Here is a 10247-nt window from a genome sequence, read left to right on the forward strand (position 1 = left end):
TCACTCTGGAAGTGTATAGTTCTTGAAGGGGGGGCAGGGGGCAACCAATAATCCTCTCAGCAGACCGAACTGTCCTTTGTAGTCTTCTGATGTCTGATTTCGTAGCTGCACCAAACCAGACAGTTATTGAAGTGCAGTGGACAGACTCAATGACTGCTGAGTAGAACTGTTTCAGCAGCACTGGTGGCAGGTTGAACATCCTCAGCTTGCGAAGGAAGTACAACATATGCTGGGCCTTTTTCACAATGGAGTCAATGTGTATCTCCCACTTCAGGTCCTGTGAGATGGTAGTGCCTAGGAACCTGAATGACTCCACTGCTGCCACAGTGCTGTTTAGAATGGTGGGGGGGGACAATGTTGGGGTGTTCCTCCTAAAGTCCACAATCATCTCCACTGTTTTGAGCGTGTTCAGCTCCAGGTTGTTTTGACTGCACCAGAAAGCCAGCCGTTCAACCTCCTTTTTATATGCAGACTCATCATCATCTCGGATGAGGCCGATGACAGTGGTGTCCTCTGCAAACTTCAGGAGCCTGACAGAGGGGTCCTTGGTGGTGCAGTCATTGGTGTACAGGGAGAAGAGTAGTGGGGAGAGCACACATCCCTGGGGGGCACCAGTGCTGATGGTACAGGTGGTGGAAGTTAATTTTCCCTGCCTGTCCGTCAGAAAGCTGGTAATCCACTGACAGGTAGAGGTGGGAACAGGGAGTTGGTTTAACTTAGTCCGGAGTATATCTGGTATGATTGTGTTGAAAGCCGAGCTGAAGTCCACAAAAAGGATCCTTACGTATGTCCCCGGTCTGTCGAGATGTTGCAGGATATGATGTAAACCCATGTTGACTGCATCATCCACAGACCTGTTTGCTCGATAAGCAAATTGAAGGGGGTCCAGAAAGGGTCCAGTGATGTCCTTCAGGTGGGCCAACACCAGTCTCTCAAATGACTTCATGACCACAGATGTCAGGGTGACAGGTCTGTAGTCATTAAGTCCTGTGATTTTAGGTTTCTTAGGGACGGGGATAATAACTGAGCATCTATTGAAGATGACACGAATAGTTCAATAGATTTGCTGTATATTTACAGCATGCTTGACTTGTAGTAATATCAACATTAAAATTGGCATGAACACAGGCATGCATATTAACATTTTAACAGGAAAGAACACCACCAAATGTCAGTTGTGGTATGACTTGTACACAGTAGATACTGTATATAAGGATTTACAGTAATTAAAATAAGCCAATAATTAATTACTTTAATTAGTCTGAAAGAAAAACAGAATCATGTTTTATATTCTGCAACATTACAACCACAGGAATATTTAAAAAAAATAACATGTTATTGTACAACAAATGCATTGTCAGTGTTGTCAAAACAACTTTTCAGTTGAACAACTAGAAATAACTCTGTGAGATATCTGGAAATATTAACCATATAAAGCTGTGCATATCATATTTCATTTACATGTATTATGATTTTGTAAATGTTTCCATGCTTTCAGGAAGTAGTTAAAACAAATGACTGCCGATGTTCACATTGGTTATGTGCAAACTTATATTTGTGTGCATTTGATTAATACTTTGATTCAACTTCTGCTGTTGTCCACACAAACTCCGGAAACTTCATGAAACTTTTTTTTTTCTTTGCTGATTTTGGTCAATTAAAAGTAAAGTTTATATTAAGTTGTAAGAGAAAGGGATCTTGTAACACTCTTCCCTCAAGATAAGCTTCACAGCTGCATTGAAAACCAGAATTATTCACCGCCGGGTCAGATTTGACCCAAACATAAACGGTGTAGACAAAGTTTGACGTTCCATAAAAATAACTTTGAAAAACCTAAACTTTTTATTTTTTATAAACATTAATTTAGTCACTGTTGGGGAGAACCCAAAGGCATTTGGACCAAACTTACAATTAAGATTTTTGTAACTCCTAAATGGGTCAAAAATGACCTGAACATAAGAAAAAAATGTGGGGCAAGTTGAAATTGATTTTGTAAGCAACATTATGCCACAAATGCAGTCGATTGAACTTAATTTGTATTAAACTTGAAATATTCCTTTTGCACATTATTTTAAATTGATTTTAACCTTGCATCAGGAACAGTTTTAACTTAAGCTCTGTTGTAACTGGCTAAACGTTTTAAGAATGTAAGGTTAAGAATGTAGTGCAAAGTGTATCGGATTTGAAGTGATTGAACTGCTTGTTGGATGCAGCATGCTGACTCTTAATTCCTTTCATATTGTCTGTTCTGTTGTAATTCTGTCTTGACTAAATGATGGTCATTCAGAATAGTGCTTATCCCATTGCATTTGATGTAATAGCAATACAGTATCTACATTGTCTTGCTATGCACACTCCTAACAAAAGCTCTTATTTATGCAAGATTGTAAGTGATTTAGTGAGAAACTTCTCAGATCTTGAATAATTAATGTAAAAACAAAAAAAATGAGTCAACAAAAATTGTAATTGCAAAAATTCCAGATTGGGTGGGACAATAATCAAATCCCTTTATTGTCACTCAACCATATAAACGAGTGCAACAGTGGGTGAAAGTCTTTGGTGCGGATTCAAGCAACATAGCAGTATGACAATTACAATACACATCTGGTTTATACAACACAGTTTACACATCTTGTTACACAACACAATATACACCTTATAATATACAGTATACACAATATAAGACTATACAATAAAAATACACAGTATTGTAATCAGTGGAAATAAATATGAAGTGTTGTGTTGATATTCAGCTGTCGGTTGATAGTCAGTTGCCAGTGTGTTATTAAGTGAAGTATAAAATGTGAGTCCAGTCTGAGGCTAATAAAGTGCGGTGCTGATATATGTATCGTGAGCAATCAAGAGTTCAAAAGTCTGATTGCTAGGGGAAGAATCTGTCATGAAGTCGTGTCGTGCGGGGCCTGATGCTGCAATACCGCCTGCCTGATGGTAACCGTGAGAACAGCATGGCTCGGGTGGCTGGAGTCTCTGATGATCCTATGAGCGTTCTTCACACACCGCCTGGTATAGATGTCCTGCAGAGAGTTCGCACACCCTTTGCAGGGCTTTGCGTTTGAGAGTGGTGCTGTAGCCGTACCAGGCAGTGATGCAGCCAGTCAGGATGCTCTCTACAGTGCTGGTGTAGAACCGTGTGAGGATGTGGTGGTTCATTCCAAACTTCCTCAGCCGTCTCAGGAAGAAGAGGTGCTGGTGAGTCTTCTTCACAACAGCCTCAGTGTGGATGGACCATGTGAGTTCCTCAGTGATGTGGACACAGAGGAATTTGAAGCTCCTCTATTGATGGTGATGGGGTTGTGTTCTCTGTCTTTTCTCCTGAATTCCTCCACAAGCTCCTTGGTCTTACTGACATTGAGGGAAATGTATTGCTCCTGACACCAGCGTGTCAGAGTGTGCACCTCCTCTCTGTAGGCTGTTTCATCATTGTCAGTGATCAGACCTACCACCGTCATATCATCAGCAAATTTAATGATGGCATTGGAGCTACGTGTTGCCACACAGTCATGTGTGTATAGGGAATACAGGAGTGGGCTGAGAACACAGCCCTGTGGGGCTCCAGTGTTGAGGGTCAGTGATGAGGAGATGTTGCTGCCCATTCTAACCACCTGACGTCTGACTGACAGGAAGTCCAGGATCCAGCTGCACAGCGAGCTGTTTAAGCCCAGAGCCCGGAGTTTCTCATCAAGCTTGGAGGGCGCTATGGTGTTGAATGCTGATCTGTAGTCTACAGTTTGAAGTTGTATTTGTAAGTTTGAGCTTAACTCTCTGCAGGACATCTATACCAGGCGGTGTGTGAAGAACGCTCATAGGATCATCAGAGACTCCAGCCACCCGAGCCAGTTATATTACCTGTGCATCTAAGAATAATATTAACATGCTATAATGATGGATGTAGAATTATAGGTTTAAAGCGTTAATGTTGTGCACAAGTGGAGTATTTGCTTAAGTGTGCAGTGTCCTTATGAAGGAGAGTGGACTTCAAGGTCCATTGTTAATAAGAGTATGGTGAGATTTAAAAAATATATATATCTTTTGGAGGTTTATGACTGTAATTTTCCTCAGGATGTCATAATTGAAATAAATGGATTAATTTATATGTTTTGTTTTTGTGTGTTAGACTAATTTCAAAGGAAATCATGTAATCATATGTATCAATCTATCCGTTACATTTATCAGTGACGCCTGTACGCCATGACTGTCTTCCCCTTGTTTGCCATTAGATGGCATGTTCTTCATATAAGAGGTATAAATGTCTCCACATTCTTGAAAGTGTTTGACACTCGAAATCAATGCAATGCCATTTAGATCTGCCTACAAAACAATGAGCAATCCTCTGTCTTGTAATAAGTGCACATCAATTTATTTTCAGAGGACTTGCAAAGATACAAGAATTGTTCTTTTGTGCTTATATTATTCCTGGACCACATTTATTTGATCACCTTCATAAAAAAACAAACAAAAAAAAACACGTGTTGTTTGCATCCTAAAGTGCAGGCAATTAAATGTTTAATGTTACTTTTTCTTTTTTAACAGACTTCTAAAAATGTCCCTTATCTATCCACGCTTTGAATAATGCATCTCAGCTCAGTGGCTGTCAGCTCTTTGTCTGAGGTAAGGCAACAGTGCTGGCAAGCCATGATGTAATTTGTTTATAGTGCCCATTCCAGCTTATGCCTGAAGGAGGCACTCTTGAGACATGAAAAATGGCCCAGACACACTTAACCTAATTCCCCAGTTTTGCTTGCCAGACCCTAGGTTTGTGGAAAGTCACAGATTTTATCAGTTATTTCGAGTCTACTATGCATCCAGCAGTTAAAACAAATGACTGCCGATGTTCACATTGGTTATGTGGAAACTTATATTTGTGTGCATTTGATTAATACTTTGATTCAACTTCTGCTGTTGTCCACACAAACTCCGGTGGGAAATGTCAGCATCTTAAAGTCTATTTTCACAATTTACTCTATTGAATGTGATATGATCTACTCTCAGATTTATTGTTTGTGGAACATGAAGTTTAGTGGGGGTACTGGTGCAGACAGACTACACTCTTTGATTACTAAATACTTCTCTACAGTAAATCCATTGGAGAAATATCTCAAACGTACACAAACAGTGTAGAGACACGACACACGTGTGCACAAGCACGCATATGCTGCAACTCATTCATAAAAGCACACGCCGTGTTTTGATTGAAGCTGATTGGCTGAGAGCTGGGCTACGCTGTGATTCCCAGCATCCTATGTGGCCAATCAGAAGCAGGCTACACTCCATTCTCTCCACTCTCTGTTTCAGAGTTTCTCTAGTGTGTCAGATGACTGAACTGATCTGAAATCATTTTTTGCTACAGTGTGTGTCAGTTGTGGATGGTACAAATAATGACAGCAGATTATTGTTGCAATGCAAACACTGCAGGACTGTAACAAATGCATCATTGTGAGCTCATTATATACAAAAACATCTGTACTGAAATTTTAGAAGAGACACAAGTGAGATTACTACGGTCTTTTTCTCAGGAGAAAATCTGATTTCAGCAACCGTCCATTCGCTCACCATTTATCTTTTTTGGAGACACAACGGAGATATTTAAGAGATCTCATTCATATAAAAGCATAATGTAGGATATCAGGCCAGAATTGTGCAACTCGTTTTTTTGTTTTAATCTTTTTTTGTGTAAAATGCGCAGATGTCTGATTTGTGGCTAAAACTATAACAAGCTGCTGACCACCTGAAATATTGCCACACTTGCTAAGCATTATTTACAATAAATGTATAAGAAATAACTGCGTCTAAAATCATGTTTTATGTGGACATTAAACAGACGTTGGGTTTTCATGTAAATTTATGGTTGTTTTAACACAGGTTGACCTTTTATGCCATTATGTTGCATTATTATACAACTGATAGAGAAAACAACCATTTGTGTAATTTAACTTTTGACTCAAAGTTCAGTTATTTAAAAAAAAACAAGTTAATTACCATGACTAATTACTATGACTTTTCCAGGCCTGGAAAATACATTTTGAAATTCCCTGATATTTCTAGGTTTACCTGGACAACTAGCCCTGGATTCATGTCAGAACACAATCATGATACATGACAAAATACAATGATTCACCTACTTTTTTTGAAAAACTATATATATATATATATATATATATACACTCACCTAAAGGATTATTAGGAACACCATACTAATACTGTGTTTGACCCCCTTTCGCCTTCAGAACTGCCTTAATTCTACGTGGCATTGATTCAACAAGGTGCTGAAAGCATTCTTTAGAAATGTTGGCCCATATTGATAGGATAGCATCTTGCAGTTGATGGAGATTTGTGGGATGCACATCCAGGGCACGAAGCTCCTGTTCCACCACATCCCAAAGATGCTCTATTGGGTTGAGATCTGGTGACTGTGGGGGCCATTTTAGTACAGTGAACTCATTGTCATGTTCAAGAAACCAATTTGAAATGATTCGAGCTTTGTGACATGGTGCATTATCCTGCTGGAAGTAGCCATCAGAGGATGGGTACATGGTGGCCATAAAGGGATGGACATGGTCAGAAACAATGCTAAGGTAGGCCGTGGCATTTAAACGATGCCCAATTGGCACTAAGGGGCCTAAAGTGTGCCAAGAAAACATCCCCCACACCATTACACCACCACCACCAGCCTGCACAGTGGTAACAAGGTGTGATGGATCCATGTTCTCATTCTGTTTACGCCAAATTCTCGACAGAAATCGAGACTCATCAAGACCAGGCAACATTTTTCCAGTCTTCAACTGTCCAATTTTGGTGAGCTCTTGCAAATTGTAGCCTCTTTTTCCTATTTGTAGTGGAGATGAGTGGTACCAGGTGGGGTCTTCTGCTGTTGTAGCCCATCCGTCTCAAGGTTGTGCGTGTTGTGGCTTCACAAATGCTTTGCTGCATACCTCGGTTGTAACGAGTGGTTATTTCAGGCAAAGTTGCTCTTCTATCAGCTTGAATCAGTTGGCCCATTCTCCTCTGACCTCTAGCATCAACAAGGCATTTTCGCCCACAGGACTGCCGCATACTGGATGTTTTTCCCTTTTCTCACCATTCTTTGTAAAGCCTAGAAATGGTTGTGTGTGAAAATCCCAGTAACTGAGCAGATTGTGAAATACTCAGACCGGCCCGTCTGGCACCAACAACCATGCCACGCTCAAAATTACTTAAATAACCTTTCTTTCCCATTCTGACATTCAGTTTGGAGTTCAGGAGATTGTCTTGACCAGGACCACACCCCTAAATGCATTGAAGCAACTGCCATGTGATTGGTTGATTAGGTAATTGCATTAATGGGAAATTGAACAGGTGTTCCTAATAATCCTTTAGGTGAGTGTGTGTGTATATATATATATACACACACACACACACACACAAAGTCAAGCTGTGCCAGGAATGGCATAAAGTCACCCAAAAGCAATGTTAAAGACTGAAAGAGCATGAAGAGATGCATGAAAGCTGTGACTGAAAATCAGGGTTATTGCACCTAATATTGATTTCTGAACCCTTCTTAAGTTAAAACATTAGTATTGTGTTTTTAAAAAATTAACATGAACTTGTTTTCTTTGCATTATTCGAGGTCTGAACTGTTTTTTTTTTTTGTTATTTTGACCAGTTGTTATTTTCTGCAAATAAATGCACTAATTGGCAATATTTTATTTGGAATTTGGGGGAAATGTTGTCAGTACTTTATAGAATAAAACAAAAATGTTCATTTTACTCAAGCACATACCTATAAATTGTAAATCCAGAGAAACTGATAATTTTGCAGTGGTCTCTTAATTTTTTCCAGAGCTGTAAATACTGATGAGCCAAAATATTGGGTTATATTAAAAAACTGGATTGCTGATGCAACAGTGAATTGCCAGCAGGAGGTGAAGCCACCAGAAGTGTTCGAGCAGCCATCATGGTATGCATCTAATAGAGCACCAATGACTGACAGGTGGTAACATCCCCGTTTTACCTTCTCCAACCTGGGGACTGACATTTTGCCCTCTAGTGAAAATCATGTTTAATTTTTATTTGCTCGTTATGGATAATATAAATAAGTCAATAGGGACATTGGAATGTTTTAACAATATGGTGGCGCAGTGGCTTCACTGTTATGATGTCATCAGCCATCCAGCTCTATATTATATATCAGTGGACAGGGCGCATTATCCTGCTAAAAGAGGCCACTGCCATCAGGGAATACCATTGCTATAAAGGGGTGTACCTTGTCTACACCAATGTATAGGAAGGTGGCACATGTCAAATTGATGTCCGCATGATTGGCCGAACCCAAGGTTGCCAGCAGAACATTTCCCTGGGCATCACACTCCATCCGCCAGATTGTTGTCTTCCCACAGTGCATCCTGGTGCCATCACTTCCCCAAGTAAACTACGCACACGTAAGACGGCTGTCCACCTGATGTACAAAAAAACAGGACTCATCGGACTAGGCGACATTCTTCCACTGCTCCAAGGTCCAGTTCTGATGCTCGCATGCCCATTGTAGGCTCATTCGATGGTGGAAATCATGGGCACTTTGACCAGTCTGTGGCTATGCAGTCCAATACGCAGCAGGGTGTTATGCACTGTGTGTTATGACACATTTCTCTCTTAACGATAGTTCAAATTTTCTATGACTCGTTCAAAAGTACACCTTCTGTCGGTTTGGACCAGATGGGATAGCCTTTGTTGCTCTTGCGCATCGATGAGCCTTGGATGCCCAACACCCTGTCGCCAGTTTGTGGTTTGTCCCTCCTTGGACCACTGTCAGTAGGCACTAACCACTGCTGACCAGGAGCACCTCACAAGCCTTGAGAGATGCAAAACTACAATCAGATCTCACCTACATCACAAGTTGTTTGGGAGGGTTTCAAGAAAAAATCCTCTGCTCTCATCCAACAACAAACTCAAGCTTCTTCAGTTTGCCAGGCACTACTGGAACTTCAAATGGGACTGGGCTATATGGTCAGATATATCAAAATGGAGCTTTTTTGCAGCAAACACCAGAGATGAGTTTAGCGTGCACAAAGAGGTAGCCATATGGAAAAGTACCTCATGCCCATATCTTTAATGTTGTGGTGCAGTTTTTTCTGCCAGAGGTTCTGGACATCTTGTTCAGATACAGTAGAAGTCAGAAGTTTACATACACTTAGGTTGAAGTAATTAAAACACATTTTTTAACCACTCCACAGATTTCATATTGGCAAACTATAGTTTTGGCAAGTCGTTTAGGATCTACTTTGTGCACGACACAAGTAATATTTCCAAAAATTGTTTAAAGACAAATTGTTTCACTTTTTATTGACTAAATCACAATTCCAGTGAGAGATGAAGGAATTTTGGTGTGAAAAGTGTAGCTTCTATAAATTGGCACTTTCGTGTGGGCATTGTTTCCACTCAGATGCCATTTGCTGCTACTCTCAAGCAACTGTTTGATGCCGAACACAATAGTGCCTCGTGCGTTCGCAGAGAGATTGACAGGCAGGAATTTGGCCAATAGTTGCTGCAAGCCTCTAATAAATTGACCAATTGGTGTGGTAAAAGGCGGTACTTACAAAGAGGGGTTAAAGCAATGCAAATATGCGTGCACACACAATGAAGTATTAGACCAGATGCACATCATAATGCAACTAAAGCTGAATCCAGGAAATTTTCGCAAATTTAGAAATCCCGGCCAGATGCTTTTTAAGGTCCAAAAAAGAGGACGTATGGTCATCCTAATTAACATATGAGTGAGAAACAGAATCTTTCAGCTTACAGTGTGTTAAAATTGAATTAATGGCACTTATTTGCTAAAGGCATTTATCACACTGCATATTTCTGGCATCAAATATGAAAAGACAGATCTTGTCTCTTGATCTCAATTTAATTTAAATGCATCAATGAATGGCATTGAGTTATTCCAAGTTAGATGCTTACCATGTGATGCTATTGGAATGGTAGTGACAATGTAAAGCTAGGAAACTGATTCCGTTTTTAAGTGCCAATTCGTCTGCATGAGAAACGTAAAATGTTAATCTTACATGTGGTGTTAACACAAAATGAATGTAATACAGGTAGCATTAATTGAAGTTAGCTCCTTGTTGCTTGAAGTGATAAGATGTGCAGACAGACCAGATGTTGTATGCATAATACTCCATTTGCACTAACAGAGGCACGTGAACTTGGACTTCTTTTGTAGAGGCTATACACACCTTCTCGACTTACCTGAG

This window comes from Xyrauchen texanus, chromosome 10 (assembly GCF_025860055.1).
Source record: "Xyrauchen texanus isolate HMW12.3.18 chromosome 10, RBS_HiC_50CHRs, whole genome shotgun sequence".
Classification (NCBI taxonomy): Eukaryota; Metazoa; Chordata; class Actinopteri; order Cypriniformes; family Catostomidae; genus Xyrauchen; species Xyrauchen texanus.